We start from the raw sequence: 17,398 nt of genomic DNA, 5'->3' as shown, positions 1-17,398 counted from the left end.
CTCTTACTACTAACTTTGAAACTTAGCTTACTGTCTCAGAGTTCCTTCAACCCTAATCTACTCCTAACTTATTTTAATCTAATGTTTTCTCTCATAACATTTAAAACTTTTTCCCCTGATTTATTCACAAAATCCCTTACCACCAAATTTTTAGAATATGTGATTGGGAAAGTTCCCCACCTGCTTCTGACTCATTACACACAGACTTGGCAAAACGACTAAACACCTTTTAGCCTAGCCTGAAATCTCTTAGTGTAAGAATGTAACCCTGAATAATAGTCACCCCTTTTAACTTTATTTTTCCAGACAGATTGTCTAATAGACAGAACAATAGATTATCATCCTTCCTATGATATTATCTTTTTTAAGCACATGATTCCCAAAAACCCAGTCGTCTAGTGTACATCTTATTGTACAATTCAATTTAAACAATGCATCTCTTCCCAACACTGCAATAACAGTATCTTCTAATATTAGTACCTTAAGAGTAATTAACTGTTTTACTACCTCAAATCCCTATCCTAATTAGTTATCAATTAGTGAGATGTTTAACCTCTTTAGGCTGAACACAGATAAGTTTTCCCCTATTCACTATCACTTCTAATGGTCGGTTGTTTTTACTTCAATTGTTAGCTATTTTCTCTTCTTCTCTAATCGATGCTCTCAGCTGATACCCCCCTTCGTCTCTTCTAGGCACTAACAGGTGATCTTCACTTGCTCCTTTATCTTCCTCTGTTGTTTTCTCCTGACACATTTCCATCACAGGTAAAGTGACCAATCTGTCCACAATTATAACAGTCTTCTGAAAGTTGCTGGAAGTGTAGCTGAAATCTTCCTCCTTCTTCTATTTCTTCTTTGTTCTTCTCCAATTCTTGGGATCCTCTCAGCAGTTTCTCCTCTTCTGTATCTTCAGCGTCTCGAGCTGTTCCTCTAGCTCTCTTACCTCTCCCAAAGTCGTCGCTTCCTCCAGGCCTGATACGCCTCGGTCTATATCTCCTATTTCTTCTTTGCCAGTCATTGTAGGATAAAATCCTCTTGAACATAAAGCACCTTTAATCTCCAAATCTTCATCGCTTTCTTCATCAGAACTCGAATCTCTTGTCTCCTTCTTCGTTCAACTTTCATCAGAGATCAAATCTCGTATATCCTTCTTCGTTTCTCTCTTGCCAACTTCCTTCTGATCACAGAGTCATATCCACCCATGACCTCTCTCAATCACTCTCATCTTCATCATCCTCATCTTCTTTAAGTTCCCAGACATCTCGGTTTTTCTTCCTTCTGGAGTTTTGAATTCATCTTCATCGTCGTTTCTGCTTGTCCTCTATCTATTATTCGTCTTTATCTCTGATGCCATAATGACCCTCCTGGATGATCACTGAAAGGTGATCACTTCCTTCTCATAAGGTGGGTGTCTTTTTGCTGAATCCGTATGTGAGAAAGGTGTACTAACATCTGCCATTAGTTTCTCCTAACACTACTTTAGTTAAAGAATTACTATTTTAGTCAATTTTCCCCTATATCAACCCTTTTATATTCCTTTATTGTGAACTATCTTATTTTAGACTGTATAGCCTATGGCTTCCCCCCTTAAATTATTAATATAACCCTAACAACCCCAAAAAATAAAATAAAATAAAATATGAATATTAAAAAATTCAATTAAATGCCTTATTCAAAAACCATTTAATTAAAAATAAAAAACCAATTAAAAACTCAATTAAAAATTATGAATAATTTAAAACCAATTTTTTATTCCTATATCACCAATTTATCAATTAGTGTTGGCTATCTTACCACAACCCATCAAATGCAAGTAAATGTAGTTAGTCAACTTCAAAGCAATCCCAAAAACAAAGCCTCTAACCCTTCAATACTCCAATTCCCATAACCCCTTGCTCTATCAGCATCAAATTATCTTAAATTTACAGAACAATGTCAGTCCTTGATTCCCAAAACATCTGTAATTAACCCAAGTGATGCACATAGCCTCAAATGCAATTTTTAATGAATCATTTGCCAAGCCTATGTAAAATCGTCATAACATCAAATATCTTGTAACAGTAACCTTTTTTTTTTACTTGATCCTCTGCCGCGTCACGTGATCACTTCCTGTATCTCCTCGCTCCCCCTCTCTCCTGTCTCTCATGACAAGGGACAAAGACACAGAAACAGCTTTTAGTAGTTAATGCAATCACTGAGTATTTCCAACCATTCAATATTCGTTCGTTCTACATGATTCACTCTAAGACTAAACTCAGAACTAAATAGATCGCTCAAAAACATTTTTATTTTATTTTAATCCGTCATTTAATTCAATTCATTATACTTCGCCAACATATATTTAATGTATAAATTCAATAGATCACAAAACAAGTTTCATCTTTAACCATCGCCGATGTAACACCTAGAATATTCGTGTTAAAATTTCTCCTCTGTCTGTCTATTTTCCCTTGCAGGGTAACGCCAAATGGGACCTATGACCTGTACCCACCATTTTGTTTTGTAGGCTTAGCACAACCGCATGTTGTAGTTTTAGCCCCGTAAAATCAAGCGCATGCGCACATCCATTTAACCCCATGCTTTTTCACCGTGGACTCTCCCCAATCCCAAATAGACGGTTAACAGTCCAGCTGTAACTCCCGTTTCCCCCTTATAGTCAAACAACATTTAACAGCGCTCACAAAACATATAACCTGACTCACACACACAGAGACAAATTTAAGAGACTTTAATCCATCGCAATGGAGTCTCTAAGGATACATTAGCATGTAGCACACAACACAATTAGCATTTAGCATTAGCCTTAGCCACGATGTACCATGTAGCATGAAACACACTCCCATTTAGCATTGACATTAGCCTTAGCCTCTAGCTAACTGCGGCCTACTACACAGAAACATACCCTGCACTGTCCTATCAATTTTAACATATTTATCCTACCGTTTTTGCTACCGGGACTAATGAGCATTACACCGAGAAATCAAACCCAATCAAACATCCCGTCGGACGAAAGTCAAATCATAATCACAATCAGATAAACCTCATTAATCCGAGCTCTCTTTAAAAAGAAAAACCCACCGTCCACCCATTCTATCGTGTAAACGGATTGCCGGCCCATTATCTAAAATGGCCCACCCGGGGTCTTAAAGCGGTACAGTGCCCTAAAGATGAATGCATATCGGCCTTCTCTAAATTTCCCCATTGTCACCCGTTACCAATGGAATCTATCTTAATGCTCTAAATTTCCCCATTGTCACCCGTTACCAATGGAATCTATCTTAATGCTCTAAATTTCCCCATTGTCACCCGTTACCAATGGAATCTATCTTAATGCTCTAAATTTCCCCATTGTCACCCGTTACCAATGGAATCTATCTTAATGCTCTAAATTTCCCCATTGCCAACCGTTACCAATGGAATAACATTTTAGCAGACTCTAGTCGACAGCAACAACGCCACCCGAGGCAAGGTCTTATGGTACATCTCTCCAGTGTACACAAGTCGTATCCAATCTAACAAACTCCGAAGCGGTAAGAAAACACTCACCCTTTTTTTGGCCATGCTTCAAAGCGAGTTAGCCTGGCGGTTGACTGAAACAAGGAAGAGACGCAAACCCAGCCCCACGTTGGGCGCCATTATGTCGTATCTGATGAGTGGTGGCCATTATTGCTGTCAACAAAAGGAGTCTGCTCATACTGAACGTTGATCATAAGGTTTATTCAGATCACAAGCGTCAGCATGAGTGACAGACTCGCGAGGTCTGGAGAGCAGTGTCCTCCAATTCTAATGGCTGCTCTGCCCGCTCTTCTTCGTGTACCCCTATTTATAAACAATGCAACAAGATGGGCTCCCTCTTCTGGCCAATCACCAGTTTACAACACACTTCCTGTCTATTGTATGTGAACATTGTCTTTTGATACTAACATAACCAACATTCCATTTCTTCATGAAAAACATTTAACAAAGACATAATCTTAATACACTACAGTACCTTCTTCCAAATGTTTGAGGAGTCTCCCACATGCCTTTTGGCTTATTTTTTTCTTTAAGCAATGGATTTTTTCTGGCCACTCTTCCGTAAAGCCCACTTAATCAATTTTGACTATTTTGTGTACAGTGGGGAAAAAAAGTATTTAGTCAGCCACCAATTGTGCAAGTTCTCCCACTTAAAAGATGAGAGAGGCCTGTAATTTTCATCATAGGTACACGTCAACTATGACAGACAAAATGAGATTTTTTTTCTCCAGAAAATCACATTGTAGGATTTTTTATGAATTTATTTGCAAATTATGGTGGAAAATAAGTATTTGGTCAATAACAAAAGTTTCTCAATTCTTTGTTATATACCCTTTGTTGGCAATGACACAGGTCAAACTTTTTCTGTAAGTCTTCACAAGGTTTTCACACACTGTTGCTGGTATTTTGGCCCATTCCTCCATGCAGATCTCCTCTAGAGCAGTGATGTTTTGGGGCTGTCGCTGGGCAACACGGACTTTCAACTCCCTCCAAAGATTTTCTATGGGGTTGAGATCTGGAGACTGGCTAGGCCACTCCAGGACCTTGAAATGCTTCTTACGAAGCCACTCCTTCGTTGCCTGGGCGGTGTGTTTGGGATCATTGTCATGCTGAAAGACCCAGCCACGTTTCATCTTCAATGCCCTTGCTGATGGAAGGAGGTTTTCACTCAAAATATCACGATACATGGCCCCATTCATTCTTTCCTTTACACGGATCAGTCGTCCTGGTCCCTTTGCAGAAAAACAGCCCCAAAGCATGATGTTTCCACCCCCATGCTTCACAGTAGGTATGGTGTTCTTTGGATGCAACTCAGCATTCTTTGTCCTCCAAACACGACGAGTTGAGTTTTTACCAAAAAGTTATATTTTGGTTTCATCTGACCATATGACATTCTCCCAATCCTCTTCTGGATCATCCAAATGTACTCTAGCAAACTTCAGACGGTCCTGGACATGTACTGGCTTAAGCAGGGGGACACGTCTGGCACTGCAGGATTTGAGTCCCTGGCGGCGTAGTGTGTTACTGATGGTAGGCTTTGTTACTTTGGTCCCAGCTCTCTGCAGATCATTCACTAGGTCCCCCTGTGTGGTTCTAGGAATTTTGCTCACCGTTCTTGTGATCATTTTGACCCCACGGGGTGAGATCTTGTGTGGAGCCCCAGATCGAGGGAGATTATCAGTGGTCTTGTATGTCTTCCATTTCCTAATAGTTGCTCCCACAGTTGATTTCTTCAAACCAAGCTGCTTACCTATTGCAGATTCAGTCTTCCCAGCCTGGTGCAGGTCTACAATTTTGTTTCTGGTGTCCTTTGACAGCTCTTTGGTCTTGGCCATAGTGGAGTTTGGAGTGTGACTGTTTGAGGTTGTGGACAGGTGTCTTTTATACTGATAACAAGTTCAAACAGGTGCCATTAATACAGGTAACGAGTGGAGGACAGAGGAGCCTCTTAAAGAAGTTGTTACAGGTCTGTGAGAGCCAGAAATCTTGCTTGTTTGTAGGTGACCAAATACTTATTTTCCACCATAATTTGCAAATAAATTCATAAAAAATCCTACAATGTGATTTTCTGGATTTTTTTCCTCAATTTGTCTGTCATAGTTGACGTGTACCTATGATGAAAATTACAGGCCTCTCTCATCTTTTTAAGTGGGAGAACTTGCACAATTGGTGGCTGACTAAATACTTTTTTTCCCCACTGTACGTACGGCTTAAAGTGGTCCTATGGACAGATACTCCAATCTCCGCTGTGGAGCTTTACAGCTCCTTCAGGGTTATCTTTGGTCTCTTTGTTGCGTCTCTGATTAATGCCCTCCTTGCCTGGTCCGTGAGTTTTGGTGGGCGGTCCTCTCTTGGCAGGTTTATAGTGGTGCCATATTCTTTCCATTTTTTAATTATGGATTTAATGGTGGTCTGTGGGATGTTCAAGTTTCAGATATTTTTTTATAACCCAACCCTGATCTGTACTTATCCACAACTTTGTCCCTGACCTGCTTGGAGAGCTCCTTGGTCTTCATGGTGCCGCTTGCTTGGTGATGCCCCTTGCTTAGTGGTGTTGCAGACTCTGGGGCCTTTCAGAACAGGTGTATATATACTGAGATCATGTGACAGATCATGTGACACTTAGGTTGTAATGCAACAAAATAGGAAAAACGCCAAGGGGGATGAATACTTTTGCAAGGCACTGTATAAAATAACACCTCGTGCTCAATAATACCTTGTGCTATTTTCAGTGGTTCTCAGACCACGTAGACTCTTCTCATAAATGCCTACAGACAATTGTCAGTGGGGCTTTTCCTGCCTTCACTCTAGCCTTCTCCTAAGACTAGCTGTAGCCTTCTCCTAAGACTAGCTGTAGCCTTCTCCTAAGACTAGCTGTAGCCTTCTCCTAAGACTAGCTGTAGCCTTCTCCTAAGACTAGCTGTAGCCTTCTCCTGAGACTAGCTGTAGCCTTCTCCTGAGACTGGCTGTAGCCTTCTCCTGAGACTAGCTGTAGCCTTCTCCTGAGACTAGCTGTAGCCTTCTCCTAAGACTAGCTGTAGGCTTCTCCTAAGACTAGCTGTAGCCTTCTCCTAAGACTAGCTGTAGCCTTCTCCTAAGACTAGCTGTAGCCTTCTCCTGAGACTAGCTGTAGCCTTCTCCTGAGACTAGCTGTAGCCTTCTCCTGAGACTAGCTGTAGCCTTCTTAAGACTAGCTGTAGCCTTCTCCTAAGACTAGCTGTAGGCTTCTCCTAAGACTAGCTGTAGCCTTCTCCTAAGACTAGCTGTAGCCTTCTCCTAAGACTAGCTGTAGCCTTCTCCTAAGACTAGCTCTAGCCTTCTCCTAAGACTAGCTGTAGCCTTCTCCTAAGACTAGCTGTAGCCTTCTCCTAAGACTAGCTGTAGCCTTCTCCTGAGACTAGCTGTAGCCTTCTCCTAAGACTAGCTGTAGCCTTCTCCTAAGACTAGCTGTAGCCTTCTCCTAAGACTAGCTGTAGCCTTCTCCTGAGACTAGCTGTAGCCTTCTCCTGAGACTAGCTGTAGCCTTCTCCTAAGACTAGCTGTAGCCTTCTCCTAAGACTAGCTGTAGCCTTCTCCTGAGACTAGCTGTAGCCTTCTCCTAAGACTAGCTGTAGCCTTCTCCTGAGACTAGCTGTAGCCTTCTCCTAAGACTAGCTGTAGCCTTCTCCTAAGACTAGCTGTAGCCTTCTCCTAAGACTAGCTGTAGCCTTCTCCTAAGACTAGCTGTAGCCTTCTCCTAAGACTAGCTGTAGCCTTCTCCTGAGACTAGCTGTAGCCTTCTCCTGAGACTAGCTGTAGCCTTCTCCTAAGACTAGCTGTAGCCTTCTTAAGACTATGGTACCTTACTTCATTTTTATATTTAGTTTTCTTGGTTTTATTATGAATTTTTATTTTCATACAAATTCATTTAAATTGACTTACTGAAATCAGTTGAGTTGTCCTTCTAGGTTTCGTAGATGTTTTGTTTTCTCCCAGACGCATCCCACAGTGAAGGTCTGTTATGGGCGGGTCCTCGTCCTTCATTTAGTGAGACGGGAATGTCCCCTTACGTCTACCCCAAGAATGCGCCACTGGTGTTCCCTCTCAGACCTTCACTGATGGATCACGTTGAGAGGAACAAACATCCTGTTTGTTGACGCCAAAGTTGTCGTGGAAGTTCACTACTCAAACTCAATATAAATGAATCAGTCTTTATTATCATGGCCGGAGAGGTTCACAAAAATCTATCCAAACTTGATGAAAACTCTGAAAAGGGCGTTCCCTTCCAGTCCTTATATACAAACAAGTCATATAAGCATGATTTACATGATTCATTATTAACGTTGGCATGTGCCTGACGATGCTTCTTCTCTCAAAGCTGGGACCTTGAAACTGAGATACTCCTTTTGGATCCCCGAGCTGGGCGTACTGGCAATTGGTCTGAGGAGGATGTCACAGTTACCTGCACGAACCAAGATAGAGTGAGAGGAGATGCTGTGTACAATTCAAGGCTATCTCTTCAGTCAATAACATTAGCACCACAGTCTTGTAGTGGATGCGAGCTTCGACTGGAAGCCAGTGGATTGTGCGGAGGAGCGGGGTGACATGGGAGAACTTGGGATGGTTGAAAACCAGGCGGGCTGCAGCATTCTGGATAAGTTGCAGGGGTTTGATGGCACAAGCGGGGAGCCCAGCCAACAGCGAGTTGCAGTAGTCCAGATGGGAGAGGACAAGTGCCTGGATTAGGACCTCTGCCGCTTCCTGTGGGAGGTAGGGTCGTACTCTAGGGATGTTGTAAAGCATGAACCTGCAGGAGCGGGTCACTGCTTTGATGTTTGCAGAGAACAACAGGGTGTTATCCAGGGTCACGCCAAGGTTCTTTGCACTCTAGGAGGGGGACACTGTGGAGTTGTCAACCGTGATGGAGAGGTCTTTGAGCGGGCAGGCCTTCCCTGGGAGGAAGAGCAGCTCCGTCTTGTCGAGTTTGAGCTTGAGGTGATGAGCCGACATCCAAGTTGAGATATCTGCCAGGCATGCAGAGATGCATGTCGCCACCTGGGTGTCAGAAGGGGGGAAGGAGAAAAGTAGATGAGTGTCATCCGCATAGCAATGATAGGAGACCATGTGAAGATATGTCTTAGCCGAGTGACTTGGTGTATAGAGAGAAGAGGAGAGGGCCTAGAACCGAGCCCTGGGGGACACCAGCAGTGAGAGTATGTGGTGTAGACACAGATCCTCTCCACGTCACCTGGTAGGAGCGGCCTGCCAGGTAGGATGCAATCCAAGAGTGTGCAGAGCCTGAGACGCCCAGGCCTGAGAGGGTGGAGAGGAGGATCTGATGGTTCACGGTGTCGAAGGCAGCGGCTAGATCTAGGAGGATGAGAACAGAGGAGAGAGAGTCAGCCTTCGCAGTGCGGACAGCCTCTGTGACACAGAGAAGAGCAGTCTCAGTTGAGTGACCCGTCTTGAAGCCTGACTGGTTAGGGTCAAGGAGATCGTTCTGAGAGAGATAACGAGAGAGTTAATCAGAGACAGCACGCTCAAGTGTTTTGGAAAGAAAAGAAAGAAGGGATACAGGTCTGTAGTTTTTTGATGTCAGATGAGTCGAGTGTTAGTTTCTTAAGGAGGCAACTCTGCCATTTTGAAGTCAGAGGGAACGCAGCCAGTGGTCAGGAATGAGTTTATGAGGGAAGTGAGAAGGTGTCCAGAGATGGTCTGGAGAAGGGAAGAGGTGATGGGGTCAAGCGGGCAGGTTGTCGGGCGGCCAGACCTCAATAGTCGCAAGATGTCATCTAGAGAGAGAGGGGAGAAAGAGGTCAAGGCATAGGGTGAGTGAGACTGGTGGACTCAATAGGCTGAGTGAATGAGTAGCGGATGTTATCAACCTTTTTTTCAAAGTGGTCGACAAAGTCGTCCGTATGATAGCCACATTAGCGGCAAATTAGTGTCACTATCTACCAAGAGAGTTTTCATCTATATTTTTCATAGCTGTCTATTTACCACCACAAACTGATCTGGCACTAAGACGGCACTCAACGGGCTGGATAAGGCCATAAGCAAACAAGAAAATGATCATCCAGAGGCAGCGCTCCTAGTGGCCGGGGACTTTAATGCAGGCAAACTTAAATTAGTTTTACCTAATTTCTACCAGCATGTTAAATGTGCAACCAGAGGAAAACAAAACTCTAGACCACCTTTACACACAGAGACACATACAAAGCTCTCCCTCGCCCTCCATTTGGCAAATCTGAACATAATTCTATCCTCCTGATTCCTGCTTACAAGGAAAAACTAAAGCAGGAAGTACAAGTGACTCGCTCAATACAGAAGTGGTCAGATGAAGCAGATGCTACGCTACAGGACTGTTTTGCTAGCACAGACTGAAATATGGGATTCATAAAATAAAATAAAATAAAATGTTATTTGCCACTTGCGCCGAATACAACAGGTGTAGACCTTACAGTGAAATGCTTACTTACAGTCACTGTGGGGACTAGGAAACCCTAGACCCACTCCAATTTGCAATGTGTCTGTATCTCTGTAATAGACACATCTCAACATCTTTTAAAGTTTCTTCAAGTGCAGTCGCAAAAACCATCAAGCGCTATGTTGAAACTGGCTCTCATGAGGACCGCCACAGGAATGGAAGACCCAGAGTTACCTCTGCTGCACAGGATAAGTTCATTAGAGTTACCAGCCTCAGAAATTGTAGCCCAAATAAATGCCTCACAGAGTTCAAGTCACCAACATATCTCAACATCAACTGTTCAGAGGGGACTGTGTGTATCAGGCCTTCATGGTTGAATTACTGCAAAGAAACCACTACTAAAGGACACCAATAAGAAGGGACCTGCTTGGGCCAAGAAACACGAGCAATGGACATTAGACTGGTGGAAATGTGTCCTTTGGTCTGATGAGTCCAAATTTGATATTTTTGGTTCCAACTGCCGCGTCTTTGTGAGACGCAGAGTAGGTGAACGGATGATCTCTGCATGTGTGGTTCCCACCGAGAAGCATGGAGGAGGTGTGAGGGTGTGGGGGTGCTTTGCTGGTGACACTGTCTGTGATTTATTTAGAATTCAAGGCACACTTAACAAGCATGGCTACCACAGCATTCTGCAGCGATACGCCATCCCATCTGGTTTGGGCTTAGTGGGACTATAATTCGTTTTTCAACAGGACAATGACCCAACACACCTCCAGACTGTGTAAGGGCTATTTGACCAAGAAGGAGAGTGATGGAGTGCTGCATCAGATGACCTGGCCTCCACAATCCACCGACCTCAACCCAATTGAGATGGTTTGGGATGAGTCGGACGCAGAGTGAAGGAAAACCAGCTAACACGTGCTCATCATATGTGGGAACTCCTTCAAGACTGTTGGAAAATCATTCCAGGTGAAGCTGGTTAAGAGAATGCCAAGAGTGTGCAAAGCTGTCATCAAGGCAAAGGATGGCTACTTTGAAGAATCTAAAATCTAAAATATATTTTGATTTGTTTAACACTTTTTTGGTTACTACATGATTCCATATGTGTTATTTCATAGTTTTGATGTCTTCACTATTATTCTACAATGTAGAAAATAGTAAAAATAAAGAAAAACTCTTGAATGAGTTGGTGTGTCCAAACTTTTGACTGGTACAGTATGCAACACATTTTCCACCAACAGGTTTATTTGCCAGTGCTTGGCTTGACAATCTCATTTACATTTACATTTACGTCATTTAGCAGACGCTCTTATCCAGAGCGACTTACAAATTGGTGCATTCACCTTATAGCCAGTGGGATCACCACTTTACAATGTGTTTTTTATTTTTTATTTTTTGTAACAGATGTCTCTTTCCATTCATCAATAGGTCGCTGCACAGTTTGGATTTATTTTATTTGCCAGTAAAAAAAATACATATAGATACACAAAGATGATTTAAAGAATTACACAACAAAGTCGGGGACTTATTTCCATTGTGGTCCCAATTTTTTACATAAATACATAAACAATTACGTAGATACAGACACATTACAGAGATACAGACACATTACAGAGATACATACACATTACATAGATACATACACATTACATAGATACAGACACATTACAGAGATACAGACACATTACAGAGATACAGACACATTACATAGATACAGACACATTACATAGATACAGACACATCACAGAGATACATACACATTACAGAGATACAGACACATTACAGAGATACAGACACATTACATAGATACAGACACATTAAGAGATACAGACACATTACAGAGATACAGACACATTACTGAGATACAGACACATTACAAAGATACAGACACATTACAGAGATACAGACACATTACATAGATACAGACACATTTTTTTATTTTTTTATTTAACCTTTATTTAACCAGGTAAACCAGTTGAGAACAGGTTCTCATTTACAACTGCGACCTGGCCAAGATAAAGCAAAGCAGTGCAATAAAAACAACACAGAGTTACATATGGGGTAAAAAAACATAAAGTCAAAAATACAACAGAAAATATATATACAGTGTGTGCAAATGTAGCAAGTTATGGAGGTAAGGCAATAAATAGGCTATAGTGCAGAATAATTACAATAGTATTAACACTGGAATGCTAGATGTGCAAGAGATTATGTGCAAATAGAGATACTGGGGTGCAAAAGAGCAAAATAAATAACAATATAGGGATGAGGTAGTTGGGTGGGCTAATTACAGATGGCTGTGTACAGGTGCAGTGATCGGTAAGCTGCTCTGACAACTGATGCTTAAAGTTATTGAGGGAGATAAGAGTCTCCAGCTTCAGAGATTTTTGCAATTTGTTCCAGTCATTGGCAGCAGAGAACTGGAAGGAATGGCGGCCAAAGGAGGTGTTGACTTTGGGAATGACCAGTGAGATATACCTGCTGGAGCGCAGACTACGGGTGGGTGCTGCTATGGTGACCAATGAGCTAAGATAAGGCGGGGATTTGCCTAGCAGTGATTTATAGATGGCCTGGAGCCAGTGGGTTTGACGACGAACATGTAGTGAGGACCAGCCAACAAGAGCGTACAGGTCACAGTGGTGGGTAGTGTATGGGGCTTTGGAGACAAAACGGATGGCACTGTGATAGACTACATCCAATTTGCTGAGTAGAGTGTTGGAGGCTATTTTGTAAATGACATCGCCGAAGTCAAGGATCGGTAGGATAGTCAGTTTTACGAGGGCATGTTTGGCAGCATGAGTGAAGGAGGCTTTGTTGCGAAATAGGAAGCCGATTCTAGATTTAACTTTGGATTGGAGATTCTTTATGTGAGTCTGGAAGTTGAGTTTACAGTCTAACCAGACACCTAGGTATTTGTAGTTGTCCACATACTCTAGGTCAGACCCGTCGAGAGTGGTGATTCTAGTCGGGTGGGCGGGTGCCAGCAGCGTTCGATTGAAAAGCATGCATTTAGTTTTACTAGTGTTTAAGAGCAGTTGGAGGCTACTGAAGGATTGTTGTATGGCATTGAAGCTCGTTTGGAGGTTTGTTAACACAGTGTCCAATGAAGGGCCAGATGTATACAAAATGGTGTCGTCTGCGTAGAAGTGGATCTGAGAGTCACCAGCAGCAAGAGCGACATCATTGATATACACGGAGAAAAGTGTCGGCCCAAGAATTGAACCCTGTGGCACCCCCATAGAGACTGCCATAGGTCCAGACAACAGGCCCTCCGATTTGACACACTGAACTCTATCTGAGAAGTAGTTGGTGAACCAGGCGAGGCAGTCATTTGAGAAACCAAGGCTATTTAGTCTGCCAATAAGAATGCGGTGGTTGACAGAGTCGAAAGCCTTGGCCAGGTCGATGAAGACGGCTGCACAGTACTGTCTATTATCAATCGCGGTTATAATATCGTTTATGACCTTGAGCGTGGCTGAAGTGCACCCGTGACCAGCTCGGAAACCGGATTGCATAGCGGAGAAGGTACGGTGGTATTCGAAATGGTCGGTGATCTGTTTGTTAACTTGCGCCCTGCCGTCATATCATAGGAGTCAGTTGGAGCCCCGGGGCGCCCTGCCTTCATATCACAGCCTGCAGTAGGTAAAGGTTAATAATAGCCACACCAAACCAAACCTTCACAAACGTTTCTAAACTTTATCAGGGTAATATAAAAAGTCAAGTCATCGTTTATAGGGAAAATACGAACAGAAGAGCTAATGTAAACCAGGGAAAAAACGCACTACCCTCCCCTGTGCCCCCCCAAAAACCACACAACCCTCCCCTGTGCCCCCCCAAAAACCACACTACCCTCCCCTGTGCCCCCCCAAAAACCACACAACCCTCCCCTGTGCCCCCCCAAAAAACCACCCAACCCTCCCCTGTGCCCCCCCAAAAAACCACATAACCCTCCCCTGTGCCCCCCCAAAAACCACACAACCCTCCCCTGTGCCCCCCCAAAAAAAAACCCAACCCTCCCCTGTGCCCCCCCAAAAAACCCCCCAACCCTCCCCTGTGCCCCCCCAAAAACCACCCAACCCTCCCCTGTGCCCCCCCAAAAACCACCCAGCCCTCCCCTGTGCCCCCCCAAAAACCACCCAACCCTCCCCTGTGCCCCCCCAAAAACCACCCAACCCTCCCCTGTGCCCCCCCAAAAACCATGCAACCCTCCCCTGTGCCCCCCCAAAAACCACCCAACCCTCCCCTGTGCCCCCCCAAAAACCACCCAACCCTCCCCTGTGCCCCCCCAAAAACCACCCAGCCCTCCCCTGTGCCCCCCCAAAAACCATGCAACCCTCCCCTGTGCCCCCCCAAAAACCACCCAACCCTCCCCTGTGCCCCCCCAAAAACCACCCAACCCTCCCCTGTGCCCCCCCAAAAACCACCCAGCCCTCCCCTGTGCCCCCCCAAAAACCACACAACCCTCCCCTGTGCCCCCCCCAAAAACCACCCAACCCTCCCCTGTGCCCCCCCAAAAAACCACCCAACCCTCCCCTGTGCCCCCCCAAAAAACCACCCAACCCTCCCCTGTGCCCCCCCCAAAAAAAAAAAAACCCTCCCCTGTGCCCCCCCCCAAAAAAAAACAACCCTCCCCTGTGCCCCCCCAAAAACCACCCAACCCTCCCCTGTGCCCCCCCCCAAAAAAAACAACCCTCCCCTGTGCCCCCCCAAAAACCACACTACCCTCCCCTGTGCCCCCCCAAAAACCACCCAACCCTCCCCTGTGCCCCCCCAAAAACCACCCAACCCTCCCCTGTGCCCCCCCAAAAACCACCCAACCCTCCCCTGTGCCCCCCCAAAAAACCCTGCCGTCATATCATAGGAGTCAGTTGGAGCCCCGGGGCGCCCTGCCTTCATATCACAGCCTGCAGTAGGTAAAGGTTAATAATAGCCACACCAAACCAAACCTTCACAAACGTTTCTAAACTTTATCAGGGTAATATAAAAAGTCAAGTCATCGTTTATAGGGAAAATACGAACAGAAGAGCTAATGTAAACCAGGGAAAAAACGCACTACCCTCCCCTGTGCCCCCCCAAAAAACCACCCAACCCTCCCCTGTGCCCCCCCAAAAAACCACCCAACCCTCCCCTGTGCCCCCCCAAAAACCACCCAACCCTCCCCTGTGCCCCCCCAAAAACCACACTACCCTCCCCTGTGCCCCCCCAAAAAACCACCCAACCCTCCCCTGTGCCCCCCCAAAAAACCACACTACCCTCCCCTGTGCCCCCCCAAAAACCACCCAACCCTCCCCTGTGCCCCCCAAAAAACCACACTACCCTCCCCTGTGCCCCCCCAAAAAACCACACAACCCTCCCCTGTGCCCCCCCAAAAAACCACCCAACCCTCCCCTGTGCCCCCCCCAAAAACCACACTACCCTCCCCAAATCAAAAGAAAATAGTTTGACAACCCTCCCCTATTTTGGACCACCCCTCCCCCCAGTAAATTTCGATCTGTCCCAAAACGCAAATGCTTGTTTGTAAATTATGTGTTGTAAATTATGTCTGAGTGTTGGAGTGTGTGTAGTGTCGAGTCAATGTTGCTAATTATGCTGTTAAACAAAGGAGTCCGCTTATACTGAACTTTGATCATAAGTTTTATTCATATCACAAGATTTCAGCATAAGTTTACAGATGTCATGATCACCCGGAGAGCAGTGCTTTCCAAAAAACAATGTCCGCTCTAATGTTCTCTGTTCAAACCCAGTACTTATAATCTTTCCCAAAATATGGGTGGCTCCCTCTACTGTCCAATCCCCTGTCTACAACACACACTCCCTCTGTTCTATGGGGCGCCACTCTAAAACAACTCCCTCTGAAACTGAATAAATATCCTCTCAGTCTCCTACTTGAAAAAATTAGCAAAGTCATAATCTCCATACACTACATGTGCCCCTGGCTATCTGTAAATTAAAAAAACTACAAGAAAATCGATGTATACTTTTACTTTTGATACTTAAGTATTAATTCCATTTACTTTTTGTAGTATTTTACTGGGTGACCAACTTTTACTTGAGTCATTTTCTATTAAGGTATCTTTACTTTTACTCAAGTATGACAATTGGGTACTTTTTCCACCACTGGGAAAACATCAACAGGTAAACTGGCCGTTGACTATGACGTTAACATCGATCAAAATGTTCCTGCATTAACGTTGCAGATGTTACACTATATCACATTCGCACCATATTATCTGACTAAGCCACCCACAAGGTTTAACACGTTGCAAATCAAACTGGTATTCCCCTTGTGTGGAGGCCAGTCGAGTCATAAGCATAATGTAAGGTTCCACATGTGGTCTTTCTGGTTCGGCTGCCGCTAGTTCAGCTCTTCTTTCCTCCCTGTGATCTGCCTGAAAACTGTAAGTTAACCAGTTTATTACTCTGCTGTCATATTCACGCCGTCATATGATCGATCATGTGGTCTAAATTAAAACCATACATGGACAAGCATACATTTCCTGTAATGGATGGTGTAGCCAAGCCTACTGTACATTTTAAACAACTTGGTGTGTATAACTTGTTGAAATTAAAATGTTGTTTGATCCTGTAATTAATTATGGTCCAAAACATGTGATATTATTATAATAATATGGCATTTAGCAGACGCTTTTATCCAAAGCGACTTACAGTTATGTGTGCATACATTTTTACGTATGGGTGGTCCCGGGGATCGAACCCACTACCCTTGCGTTACAAGCGCGGTGATCTACCAGCTGAGCTACAGAGGACCACGTTATATAAGGGACTATTACATTTATTATGAAAATGTATGCACTCACTAACTGTAAGTCGCTCTGGATAAGAGCATTGCTAAATGACTAAAATGTAAAAATGTAACGTTATTTCGTTTTGCTATGAAATGTCCTGTCATTATGGGATGGAATTATCATGATTACTAATACACTGATGGTTCTTTCCCCATAGAGAACTATAGACAGTGGAATTTCTAAAACTCTACTTGGTTTCTTCTCGGTCGGAAACGTCGTCAGATCTACGGGAAAGGAAGTGACCGCAGAAAGGGGATTTCTACAGATCAGAGACATTTCTGGAGGGTGAGTCACTGGTCTAACGACATGAGGATAGGGGCTTCACTGTGGTGTTTGACCAGGGTTCAGGCAGGGTTGTCGGTCTGTTGTATTTGACCAGTGTTCAGGCAGGGTTGTCGGTCTGTTGTATTTGACCAGGGTTCAGGCAGGGTTGTCGGTCTGTGGTGTTGTGACCAGTGTTCAGGCAGGGTTGTCGGTCTGTGGTGTTTGACCAGGGTTCAGGCAGGGTTGTCGGTCTGTTGTATTTGACCAGTGTTCAGGCAGGGTTGTCGGTCTGTTGTATTTGACCAGGGTTCAGGCAGGGTTGTCGGTCTGTGGTGTTGTGACCAGTGTTCAGGCAGGGTTGTCGGTCTGTGGTGTTTGACCAGTGTTCAGGCAGGGTTGTCGGTCT

The 17,398-nt window shown here is 44.3% G+C and overlaps 1 protein-coding gene across 1 annotated transcript in view; it reads left to right on the top strand.

The window, feature by feature from the left end:
* The first annotated feature begins 16,021 nt into the window (after window positions 1–16,021).
* LOC311100122 (inhibitor of apoptosis protein-like) overlaps window positions 16,022–17,398 on the top strand; it is a 48,049-nt gene continuing 46,672 nt past the window's right edge. Inside the window, exons 1-2 of the mRNA XM_084140890.1 lie at window positions 16,022–16,320; window positions 16,886–17,013. The gene's annotated coding sequence lies outside the window, so the exon portion shown is untranslated. The remainder of the gene's footprint in view (window positions 16,321–16,885; window positions 17,014–17,398) is intronic.

The sequence above is a fragment of the Coregonus lavaretus genome (assembly GCF_964263955.1).
Source record: "Coregonus lavaretus genome assembly, chromosome: 24".
NCBI lineage: Eukaryota > Metazoa > Chordata > Actinopteri > Salmoniformes > Salmonidae > Coregonus > Coregonus lavaretus.
This window is presented reverse-complemented; position numbering and strand designations above follow the sequence as displayed.